The 12041-nt window shown below is 38.4% G+C and overlaps 1 protein-coding gene across 1 annotated transcript in view; it reads left to right on the top strand.

Annotated features, from left to right (window-relative positions):
- Window positions 1–12041, top strand: part of LOC135974716 (uncharacterized) — a 618001-nt gene that overhangs the window by 271959 nt on the left and 334001 nt on the right. The window lies entirely within an intron of this gene.

The following is a 12041-nucleotide window of genomic DNA, read 5'->3' as shown; positions in this document are numbered from 1 at the left end:
AGTACATAGTTAGGGTTTTGGATAGGATTGTACGTGTGGGACTACACTGGTATGCCATGGCTACACTGCTATTTTTAATGCACTAGCTTGATGAAAGCTAGTGTGTGTACATCTTCCCAAACTGGAAATTACATTTCAGAAGCAGCATACACATCCCCTAAGATAGCAGCCCTACTACAAAACAAGCTAAAGGTGTTACAAAGCTATTCGTTTAGCAGCTAATCAACACAGAATTTATGTTTCACTGTATTTGCTGCCGATCAGAACCACCTCAACAAGTACATTATGTTTCACAGTCAGAATGTTTGTTTTTAATTTCTTGTTCATAACTGATAAACAACTAAAGCTTGTTAATTGTGTTTGCATGAAGAGCCCCTTGCTATTCAGTCATTTGAACGGAAGCCTTAAAGCTGACAACCTGGAACCTTAATTTCCTAAAATTGTTTCCTTGGTTATTCTTCTGGTAACATCACTTTTCACTGATAAATTTCTAATCATTTCAGTTGCGGCTGGGGGTTCTCTCCCTCTTCGAAGCTGCAGAAAATTTCCAATAATTTTCAACCTACTTCTCTTGGGATATTTTTTTTTTCTTAAATTGCCTTCATCTTGGTGTGCATCCTTTTCAGAGGATATTGTATACAGATTTCCATTTTAGGGAAGTGCTTGGTTTTTTTTCTGATATGTCTTCACTTCTCAGAGTAGATAGTGATATTTATAGAACTTTGAATGGTGATATATTCATGTTATTCCTACATTGACTTGATATGGTGCTGTACAGTAGGAATTCTTATTTGCTGTAAGGTCATAGTTTTTATGAGGTGTTTGGCATTATAGTCTTATTTCACATACTTATAATCTTGTAATTGTTATAACCAGAATTAGATTTGATGGGGAATTCGAGTCAGTTCATAATCTTTTCTTTATATTGCTGTTTAATAATGATTTTTCTTAATGTAATTGTTATGGTCTGAGTGTACAGATGAGCTTCGGAGAGACTGACAAAATTAGTTAGTGACCTAGGCAATTTGCAAGCCCAGGTTTATTACAGTGGAAGCAGCAGTGACTACAGTTAATTTATATGAGCATTTCCATTTACTCACTCATCCCAATAAGCAGTAGTTTCAGAAAGTGATGTCATTTTCTAAGCTTGGTCTGTGCTTACCTGATTCCTCCTCCCCACACTTAAACATTTGAATAAAACCAGTTCAGTTGTAAAAATTATTTTAAAAAATTCTCAAGATTTTTCTTTTAATAGCTCTCCAGCAGAGATAGAAGTTTGTTAGAGTAAGAGCCCTCACTGACAAGTTGTCTTGGAGTGTTCCAGGTGAAAACTGGAACAATGGCTGACAACTGGATGTACAATAGATTTTGAATGTGTTTTGGTTAAACTATGTTAATTATGGACCCTATTTTGCCTCCCTTATTTGTGTTGATTAGTACTTCACTCCAGAAGTAGTCTCATTGTGGGTGCTGAAGGAAGGATTTATTGTGCATGTAAGAGTACATGCAGTGTGCAATGCATGCTGGGGATGAGGCAAAGCTGAACAGCTCTCCTCTGATCCAGGTGCACTTTGTAAGGCATGCCCGTTACAGTCCTTGCTGAGATGGTAAGTCCATAAGTCCACAGAGGCTAAATGCTTCTCTCATCCCCACACACATAGGAAGTGCAGTGGAAGCGAGTCTACATGCCAGGTGTCCAGAGTCTGAGGCACAGCAAAAAGTGTTGAGGGTAGAGCTGGGCATAAAATAGTTTTCCCATCCTACAAGAATTTGAGATTTCAATTTTTTTTAAAAAAAACCCATTCTAAGTGGGACAAAAGGTCAAAACGTAAAATTTTCATGAACTGAGCATCCAAAAAAATTTCAGATTATATTACAGCATTTCCTTTTAATAACTCTGAAGTGCTTCATTTCAGTTTTGACCTTTTAAAAATTTACTTTTTAACTATCACAGTGAAATGAAAGGTCATTCTGAACCAAAACCAAAGAATTGTGTTTCAAAAAATATCAAGAGGGGATGTTTTCACAAGTTCAAAACTATTTTTTCCACGGGAGATTTGAATTGGAGACTTATCAAAATCTATCCTTTCCCACAAAGATTTTTGGTTTTGATAAATTGGCATTTTTTCAATCAGAAAATGCAGCAGAAAATTCCTAGCCAACTCTAGTGAGGGGTTAGGGGGTGGACTTTTACTCATTTTAGAGGGACTTCTGGGAGAGGTTATGGAGGTGAAAGGCAGCTACAGTTTCACTACCACCAAGACACCCACCAGTAGTGAGCACTACCAAAATATTGATGTTGACCTTGAAGGGCACAGGGATGACTTGGGCATCCAGTGAATACCATTTTGGTGAATCTCAACCAGGGGCAATCCGATGGAGCTTTTCTTTCTTTCTCCACAAAACCCCTCAGGGGCAAAAGTGAAAACACTATCTCTGTCCTTCCCCACAGGGTGAACCCCCTGGTACAACAAGGGGCACATTATACCTCTTTGTCCTTCCTTATGGCACACCTTGCCCTTTGTGGCAAAGCCATTGTCTGATACCAAAGTTGTCTCATGCATACATCAATTCAGATTAGACAGCAAACATTTTCAGGAGCTAGCTAGTCATTGTGCCCAAGTACATTTCCGAACGTTGCCTCTGGTTTACACAGCTACTGCATGAGTCTGGCTGAGAACAGAAGGTATTATAATATTTTTAATCAAGAAAAGAACCCTCTTGCATACAAAAAGTGCAAATTGATATTTGAACTTCCAGAAAATGCTTCATTGCTGGAAGAGAAAGCAATTTTTCTTCTTCTTCAAAACTTCCACACAAATGAAAGGAAACATTTTTTCCAGTGTCCTTTTTACTTTTTCCCTTTTTGGAGAAGATAGATTCAATGTAAGGAAAGGTATGTGCAAATGACTAGTGAGACTGATCTGTAGCACCATCAAGCTAACAGTGGTACATGCCTCTGAGAGTTTTCAGGACAGCTATTTCACCTTGTTTGATTGTATTATAACATTAGTATTCAGCCCACACTGGAAGCAAGCAGAAAGGGCGATGTTACAGTTTCCTTTGTGCTTGTTTGTGAATTGAAGCATAAGCTGGTATTCTGCAGAAGCATAGGAGAAAATGCAAGCACCATAGTTAATAAGCCTGCTTTTCTGAGGTTCCACCAATTTTGGAGTATAGCAGCTTGGGCTGCTTTGCTCACTAGGACTGTCTGCTTTTGTTTTTAATTCGTGAGACAACTTGCCTGATTTTATGTTAGTTTAAAAGTAATATTAGTATTAGGCAGGTGTGACATTCCCCAGGGTACAATTTGGACTGCTGAACAACTGTATCCCCTCAAATCTCCAACCTAGGGTGTCTTTTATACCACTATGAGAGCAACCATTCCTGGTCCTGCTCACACACAGCCTTTAGCCTGCAAAATCACTCCCAGCCGAATTACACTCCCAGCCACTCATGAATTACATACAGGGCACCAGCAACTTCCCAGTCACAGACCTTCCCCAGAAACATGCATCTTGTACTGCCCAGCTCTCTCGTTCTGGACAATACAAGCTCATAGAAAATCAATCATTTCATCAATGGAAAATTATATGTACAGACCCTGTCATCTCAAGCGGAGGTTCCCAACACTTCAATCCAAACACACACTGGTTTAGATAAAACAATAAAACAAATGTATTAATACAGAAAGATAGATTTTAAGTTATTACAATTAATGAGGCATAAAAGACAGAAATAGTTACAAAAAAAATAAGAGCTGAATCACAAACTAATACCTAACTTAACAAGCTAAGTGATTCCTGGGGGAATTCTGCACCATTGTGGCGCAGCAGAAAAACGTCCCATGCAGATTCCCTTTTCTTCATTGCAGAAAATGGTTTCTGTGGGGAAGAAAAGAGAAGCTGCACCAGTGCTCATTCACAACTCCCTGGCAGCTCAGATGCATCTCTTCGGGCAGCCAGGGGAGAGGTAAATCACTGGGAGGTGGGGGAGTCTGTGCCAAAAATAGCTACGCTATTCGCGTAGCTGAAGTTGCGTATCTTAGATCGATCCCCCCCTAGTGTAGACCAGCCTTTTGTCTCTGAAAAACTGGTTTGGGCCTGCCTTTCTAACTCTGGAACATGTTAAACAGTAGAATCTTATGACTTTACATACAATGTTGCCACACATTTTACCAGGACAATAATGTTAGCAGATTATGAGTTTCCAAATGATACCTCAAAAGGCATACTTTGTACAAAATTGATCATAGTCATGTAAAAAGGATGAATATAGGGTTGCAATTTGTCACAGCAGGATAGTTAATTTTCAGTCACAGCACTGGGAATGGGCTGGTGTGGAGCCCCACGCGCACACTGGAGAGGTCGTGCTTTAAAGAGTCAATTTCTCCTGAAGCTGCTCCTTGCACTTCCCTGGATGGATGGGCCCTATTTCATTGATTGGTACAGAGGATGGGAAAGGCCATTGCCCCATCTCCTCCCTCACCTCTCTTTGCAGTCCTACTCCCTGGAAGAGGTGGTGGGGGAACAGGAATGAGAAGGCCCTGAGAGCCTCAGAACACAGGAACTTCTATTGTCTGAGGCTCTTACACAAGTACACATGGAGGAGAAAACTTGCACATCCTCTTGCAACTTCACAAAGACCACACACAATCCAGCCCACTGATGAGGATATGCAGGAGAATGAGAGGGAGACACAGGGATGGATTTTAAATCAAAGCTATGCCTTTTTTTTTTAACTCAGTTCCTTCCTACGAATACCAGCCATTGATTAGGATGTGATACAAAATGGCCTCCATATCAAATTACCGTATTCAGCCTATTCCCGAGGACTCAGCCCAACTATCAATACTCTCACCCACCACCACAGAAGATTCCTATGCCCAGCTAATAGGCCCCACCAGTTATCTCACAGGTATCCAACTCATGTTTAGTGCTCAGAAATCCTCACCCACACTGGAAACCAACCACAAGTTATGAGTTTGTAATTTAATCACATTTTATTCCTATTCGTACTCATTATTAACAAACAGGACAATGCAAGGAAAGTAAAAGAGCCACTGTCAGTCTTCCTCAGAAGGAAAAATTCCTGACCCCAAAGGAAAATCAATTGATCAGACTGTCACCATCTTAGAACCACATTTCAAGATATACCTCCATTTATAAGGCAGGGCAGCAATCACAGCTGAATGGCTGCTGCATGCCCTGAGAGCTTCACAAGGTAAGAAGAGAGGGCAAGAGAAACAATCAACTCTTTCTTCTCCCATAGCCAGCAGCAGCAGGGAGAGGCAGATAAATCTCTCCTCCTCCTCTGTCCCTGTTCCCATCCTGGCACAATCTCTATATATATTCCACCAGGAAGGGGAGTGCCCCAGAGCATCCAAGCCACCCCCTCTTTCACACTCTCATTAAGGATTGATTTCCCCCTCCAACTGTGACAAGAACATTACAAGTAAATGTGTAGGCCTATATTTGTGCAGTAAGTTAATCTTTGCATTTAAAAATACTAATATTTACTGTAGTAGGAATAGGGCCTGAAATATAAGCCCATGTATTAGAGGCCTGAGCTAAAGTAGTCAAAACCTTGCTGACATAAAGCAAAGTTACGTTGTGAGCAAGAAGCAGGCCCTGTAAGACAAGGGCAAAGTCTGTAGCTTTAAAATGTAGAATATTGTAAACTATAACCATGGCTGTTAAATGGCTAAGACAACATGCCACAAAATTAGCGGGGCAAGTAACAGAAACAAAGAAAGAGTTAAAAGAAGCAGAAGCTACTGGAATGCTCCCACTCCCCTTGCAGGGCGTCAAGCAGTCCAGAGACAGCAAGCACAGGATCAGAATAAAACATTGGAAACAACTGTAAGAAAAACTACAAAAAAGAGATGTGCCATCCCCTGTTATAAATATTTGTGGTCAACAGCACGCTTCAGGTAGCTACCCTGTGCCTGAAGATGGGGACAGAAATGGAAAAAGGTGGCCCTAGCAAAATTAAAAGATGAAACAGGGTCCACTGCAGTGCAACTACCACCTTACGATAAAAGCCAGATTCTGGTTAAACTTAAATTGAGACCTAGACTGGTGCCTGCCAGAATGGGACAAGTAAGTACACAGTAGGAAAAAGTAGCAAACAATACTTTCACTGAATTGGTAAATGAGATGAAGGAAAAAAATGGAACAGTTCACAGAACACATTAGGAGACAGGAGCTGCGACTCGAACACAGGGAAGTGAATAAAAAAGAATTTCAAAGTGAAAAACCAAAATTAAGCAGGTTAACCCCTAGAATTAATGCATTAACACAGAGAGTTGCCCAAAAACAGTTAACCGCAGCAAAAAAGGCACTCCCACAATCCATTTGGCCTGCACACAAAAGCAACATACACTGGGGGAACAAATTCAGGTTTTACAAGAGCAGGTAACAATCTCCACTCTCCTTTCAAAGCCAGGATAAAAACCAAGCGTGCAGCTTCCCAACTGCTTTGGCCCACAGGACGGACCACACTCTGCGCTCATAGCTAAAAATATAACCTTCTTTCTCAAATATTTTTACATACTCATTACGTTTTCTTTTATATCCTTAGTTTGCTAAACTTGCTGCTGCTGCCTGTACTTCAAGATAGCTTGATAGAGTTAATCTCTCTTGGTTCAGGTCTCCCTACCTTCCTAGGCTGCTCTTTACCCCCCTACCCCCACCTCTTCTCACTTCTGCTCTCTCCGTTTTAAAAAGTTAAAAGCTATAGTTTTTACAGAAATCTCCAAAAGATAAAGCAATTGAAAACAGAACAAAATAACAAAGAGAAAACAAGGTAAAAACTTTACTTTAAATAAATTCAGTAAATTAATTATTTTAACCTTTCAGGAATGCAGCCGCTGGAATTACTCCTAACTTTCCGGAAAATATGGTTGTCAAGCAACAAAAATGAAGACTCTGCTTCTAATCCTAACCACTGACTAATATGTAAAACTGGGCCTTTCCTTATTACCAGATAGCAGAATTTTAAAATAAACTTCAATATAGAGTAATAAAAATGCCTTAAGTTACTAAATTAATACAACAAATTTGGCAAATAATAATATAATTTTTCATCAATTATAATAAAAGTTTTAAATAAAAAGGTAACTTGTTTATTTAAATGCTTAACCCTTTTGTTCGTATTTTATTTTTGTTTGCCTAATTTTGTATAGTTATAAATAGAATTCTGGCACCATTTGTTTTTCCTACATGTCACGTATGTTGTCCTGTGTTGTGTGTGTGTGTCACGTGACTACTTTTTTGTTGTTGTTGTTGCAACAAAAGTCAATTTTATACCCTTTTAAAAAAAAAGATATACGTGGTACCATACTATTTTAAAATTATGGTTGGGTTATAACCATCATAATATTATTAATACTTTTTTTTTCAAAGTTAAAAAAGGTTTTAGCTATAAATATATCTACATATATTTCGGCCTCAACAAATAATGCAATTGCAAACAAATATAATTCTCTTTTAGTAATCAAAGTTTTGTTTTTATTATTCTTTTTGTTTTCCATTTTTTAAATTATTTTTTTAATTCAATATAAATGTAAGGGGAAACCTCAACATTAAGGTACAGAGAAATGTAAAACAAACAAACAAAAAAGCATTATGTTAACTAACTTAAGCTGTTTAAGGTTGCATCCCACAGACAGTTAATTTAAATGGCTATTATGTAAAAGCAACTATATTATTGCTGGACAAGATGTACAATATGCATAAAATTGTTAAACTGTTAACCAACACACAGGTAAAAATCAACAAATGAATGGCAGCAAACAATATAAAGGCAAGGAAAAAAGAAATTGGTAAAAAAAAAAAAAAGTTACACAGTAATTACAATTTGGATAAACAGATTCCCTGTTAGTGTTAGCCACACTTTGGGGTCAGTGACACTGCATGCTAAGTAAGGCACAAGTTATTCAAAACAATCTCGTTCGGTGTCTGGAGACCAACACTAAATCCTGACACAGCAATATGTGATAAATTGGCTACTGTCCATTCAGTAGGTTATCTGGAAGACAGCATTCATAAGAAACAACTGGATCTATGTCCACTACTCGTATATCAATGAGCAGTGCAACCAATAGAACAGAGAAGCTAGCCGTTCCTGTTTCCTGCCCAGTAAAGCTTACCAGAAGGTGACAACCAACAGTAAGGGTAACCTATAACATGAATGGACAGCACTGGATAGTAACTAATTACTTTTCATATACATAGTGCTATGGGACACATGGTAATAATGCCTCGCCCAGTATTTCAAAACACTCAGCCTACTACTACTACTGATACAAATGATAACTGTAATTGCCCTAATAAGAGTGTGTTGCTATCTGCGGTACCACAAGGGTCAAATCACAATACCAAATTACACACCCACATACACTACAAATGTATACAGCATATCCATATTATTCACATGTATTAATTATCTGGTAGTGCCCCCAAGGCTCAATCATAAAACTACATTCCTCAGTCATGGTCCTGGGCTTAACATTCCCAGGCCCACCATAAGGGACTACAATCAATGGGAAAATAAAATCTGTCCATCGATCGTATGAGGGAATGTGCAGACCAAGAGACAGGTGGGGCATAAATGCAGTGCAATCTCTTTATCATGAAAGTTGAATTTACAAATGTAGAATTATGTACAAAAAAACTTGCATTCAAAAATAAAACAGTGTAAAACTTTAGAGCCTACAAGTCCAATCAGTTCTATTTCTAGTTCAGCCAATTGCTCAGATAAACAAGTTTATATACATTTGAAGAAGATAATGCTGCCTGCTTCTTGTTTACAATGTCACCTGAAAGTGAGAACTGGTATTTGCATGGCACTGTTGTAGCTGGCGTCAGAAGATATTTACATGCCAGATGCACTAAAGATTCATATGTCCCTTGATGCTTCGACCACCATTCCAGAGGACATGCATCCATGCTGATGACAGGTTCTGCTCGATAACAATCAGAAGCACTGTTCAAAGCAGTGCGGACCGATGCGTGTTCATTTTCATCATCTGAATTAGATGCCACCAGCAGAAGGTTGATTTTCTTTTTTGGTGGTTTGAGTTCTGTAGTTTCTGCATCAGAGTGTCGCTCTTTTAAGACTTCGGAAAGCATGCTCCACACCTCATCCCTCTCAGATTTTGGAAGGCACTTCAGATTCTTAATTCTTAGGTCAAGTGCTGTAGCTATCTTTAGAAATTTCACATTGGTATCTTCTTTGCATTTTGTCAAATTTGCACTGAAAGTGTTCTTAAAATGAACAACATGTGCTGGGTCATCATCTGAGACTGCTATAACATGAAATATATGGCAGAATGAGAGTAAAATAGAGCAGGAGACATACAATTCTCCCCCAAGAAGTTCAGTCACAAATTTAATTAATGCATTATCTTTTCAATGAGCGTCATCAACATGGAAGCATGTCCTCTGGAACAGTGGCCAAAGCATGAAGAGGTGTATGAAACTTTAGCGCATCTGACACGTAAATATCTTGCAACACCAGCTACAACAGTGCCATGCGAACACCTGTTCTCACTTTCAAGTGACATTGTAATTAAGAAGGAGGCAGCATTATCTCCTGTAAATGTAAACAATCTTATTTGTCTTAGCAACCGGTTGAACAAGCAGTAGGACTGAGTGGACTTGTAGGCTCTAAAGTTTTACACTGTTTTGTTTTTGAGTGCAGTTGTGTAACAAAAAAATTACAATTGTAAGTTGCACTTGCATGATAAAGAGATTGCACTACAGTATTTGTATTAGGTGAATTGAAAAATACCATTTCTTTTTTTTATCATTTTACAGTGCAAATATTTGTAATCAAAAATAATATAAAGTGAGTAGTGTACACTTTGTATTCTGTGTTATAATTGTAATCAATATATTTGAAAATGTAGACTAACATCCAAAATATTTAATACATTTCAATTGGTATTCTATTTAACAGTGTGATTAATCACGATTAATTTTTCTGAGTTAATCACGTGAGTCAACTGCAATTAATTGACAGCCCATATATATATAATGGGCTCTTCAATCTAGCCAAAAAGGTGTAACATGATCCAATGGCTAGAAGTTGAAGCTAGACAAATTCAGACTGGAAGTAAGGCATACATTTTTAATGGTGAGAATCACTGGAACAGTTTACCAAGGGTCATAGTGGATTCTCCGCCACTGACCATTTTAAAAATCAATATTGGATGTTTTTCCTGAAAGATATGCTCTAGAAATTATTTTGCAGAAGTTCTATGGCCTGTGCTGTACAGAAATCAGACTAGATGATCACAATTGTCCCTTCTGGCCTTGGAATCTATGAATAAACTGTGACCCAAGAAAATATGGGGTATTTATGAAGAGGTAAAAATTACTAGCTCAATATTTTTTCTTCCCCTGCAGGACTCCCCTATCCATCGGTGCCTTTAATTGTTGCCACAGAGAACTGCACTGAGTGCTGGCTTGAGGCATAGCTATGCAGGAGTAAATGAGCACAACAACTGACATAGCAGATTCTAATTTCAATCAAACACAGGAAGATTCAGGATAGAACAACAGATAATAACCTAATGGGACTTGAGGCCTAGTGGACTAGCACAAGTATATTAACACCATGAGTAATTTCACTATATAAGTTAGTACAATCGTTTATGTTCTTTGATTGTCTACACCCGACTAGTCAGAAATTCTGGACTTTAGTGTGGTTTAATAAAGAATCAGTCACAATGTTGCATGTATTGCCATCCTTACTTCTGCGCTGCTGCTGGCGGCAGCACATCCTTCAGAGCTAGGCACCTGGCCAGCAGCTGCCACTCTCCAGCCACTATGATCAAGGAGCGCAGTGTGTCTGGGGTGTGAGGTCATGGGGGCGGGGAGGCAGCAGGGGTTGGGGGGAGGATAGGCTGCAGTGCCTATTGCCGCTGCACTGTTGAGCCTCAGGGGAAAAAAAGTTTGGAAACCCCTGCACTTGGGAATCATCAGACAGTGTTCAGTTTTAAGAGTGGTCTATGCCACAGAATGGATGAAGCGTTTGTAACACGTCAATAACAGTGGTAAAATAATGTGTAAGTGTTTATAGCATGTATTCCTTAAAGATCAAAAATAAGCCTTAGGTACACTGAAGAGGCATTCAGTGTTTAAGAGTTACATTAGTACAATATTATGGTTGGAACTGATATGCAGAATCAGAAAATTGGAAGTTATCATTCCTACTGTTTGGTAATTTAGCGAGTACACATCTTGTTTTACTAGTTATGACTTCATATTACTATTTATATAGTACAAGACACAGTCAAATTTATGCTGAAATATGTATGCTCATTGTGACTGATTTATGGTCACTGTGGGACCATAAATGAGAGCAAATTCTGGGCTGATGTACGCACTGCATGTTCCCACTGACTATAATGGGATTGCCAGGTGTATAGTTGGTACACAAGTTGGTTTGAATAATTTATATAATTTTAAATTTTTAAATTGCAAGCATAAGGTTGCACTATACTGGCAGTCAAATCTTTCTCAGAATTTACTCAGGCAAAATTCCCATTGAAGTTCCAATTAAATTAAACAGCAATATGTAGTGGCATGAATAAGGCCTGAGTAAGAGTTTCAGGATTTTCTTGTAGTTACTTTGCTTTAAATTTCTTTGGATTTTATTTTTCTTTTAAGAGAGAAGAAATGAATGGTGCCACAGTTGGTTAATTTTGCCCACTTTTGGTCTGTAATTACTCTCCCCCTTGGTATTTGTACATTTCTATCTACATACATATTGACTGTCACTCTATCCCATATTAGTCACAGCTTGGGCAAGCTAAATATATGGTATAGAACAAAATTATACTACAGGCAGCAGCAGAGTTACACCAGGAATGAAGTTGGCACTTTTAAACTTCACATAGTCAATCCTTCATCTCCATATTCATTTTTTGATTTTCTCTGAATTCATTATTTCCCCCTTTATATATTTATGAAAAGCTGTAATCTAAAACGCTAGACAACACCACAATCTTTATAGGTTGCTCGGCATCTACA

The sequence above is a fragment of the Chrysemys picta genome, chromosome 1 (genome assembly GCF_011386835.1).
Source record: "Chrysemys picta bellii isolate R12L10 chromosome 1, ASM1138683v2, whole genome shotgun sequence".
Taxonomy (NCBI): Eukaryota; Metazoa; Chordata; order Testudines; family Emydidae; genus Chrysemys; species Chrysemys picta.
This window is presented reverse-complemented; position numbering and strand designations above follow the sequence as displayed.